The sequence below is a fragment of the Lycium barbarum genome, chromosome 3 (assembly GCF_019175385.1).
Source record: "Lycium barbarum isolate Lr01 chromosome 3, ASM1917538v2, whole genome shotgun sequence".
NCBI classification, from domain to species: Eukaryota; Viridiplantae; Streptophyta; class Magnoliopsida; order Solanales; family Solanaceae; genus Lycium; species Lycium barbarum.
The window spans coordinates 91,376,724-91,377,678 of record NC_083339.1 but is presented as its reverse complement, the minus strand read 5'-3'; the positions used below and the strand labels follow the sequence as shown (position 1 = coordinate 91,377,678).

Sequence of the window (955 nt, the reverse complement as noted above, 5' to 3'; positions counted from 1 at the left end):
GATCCTCAACAACACTTGCCGAACTTTGCGGGTGTATGTGCTCATCACATCCAAAATAATGTTTTGCAAAATTCTATTCGATTGAGGCTCTTTAAATATTCTTTAGCCAGAGGTGGTTTGAAAAGTTTCCTCGGAATTCTATTACTTCATGGGAAGAGATGGTTTCGTTTTTTCTCAAGAAGTTGTATCCCCCGAGCAAGAAGGCTAAAATTCGTGACAAGATTTATGAATTCAAACAACTCAAGGGGGAGCAACTATATGAAGCTTGGGAGAGATTTAAAAAGTATTTGCAGAAGTCTCCAAATCACGATTTTCCGGAGAATATATTGATGGAGAAATTCTATACAGGGCTGGATCCTATTACACAATCAGTCGCGAACAATGCAGCTGGTGGGTGTTTCATGGACAAAACTTACACCCGAATCTCTAATATGCTTGACAGATTGACTGCACACAATATGGCATGACACTCGGGTAACACTGATAGTCTACTGTATGGGGGTGTAATGATCCATGATATAGTGAAAGAGAACCATAAAACACAGCAGACCTTGGCTCAGCTTGCAACAAATATTTCCTTGCTGACCAAAAGGTTTGATGAGAAGGAGATTAAGAAGGTGAATGTTTGCGAAGAAGCTCAAGGAATGCCTAAGGGGATGTACCAAGTTCAAGAGGGTCCTTATCTTGAGGGACCTGCTATGCAGGTTGAAGATGCTAACTTTGTGAACAACTCTCAAGGGGGTTATCAACGGCAAAACTACCAAGGGGGTTATCAGAATAGAAATCAATGGAGACCTCAGCAGGGACAAGGTACTTACAACAACAACCAGGGGAACTACAATATATTAATTATGGTGGAGCAAACCAATGGAACTACAACAACAACAACAAAAACTTTGGAAATAAGAGTTCAAATCCATATATTCCACTAAAGGGGCAATCAAATGATCAAGGT

The 955-nt window shown here is 40.3% G+C and overlaps 1 non-coding gene across 1 annotated transcript; it reads right to left on the bottom strand.

Annotated features, from left to right (window-relative positions):
• Nucleotides 1-207: 207 nt before the first annotated feature.
• LOC132634486 (small nucleolar RNA R71) lies at nucleotides 208-313 on the bottom strand. Its single transcript, XR_009580205.1, has one exon. It is a non-coding gene; the product is annotated as a small nucleolar RNA R71 (small nucleolar RNA).
• Nucleotides 314-955: the final 642 nt, after the last annotated feature.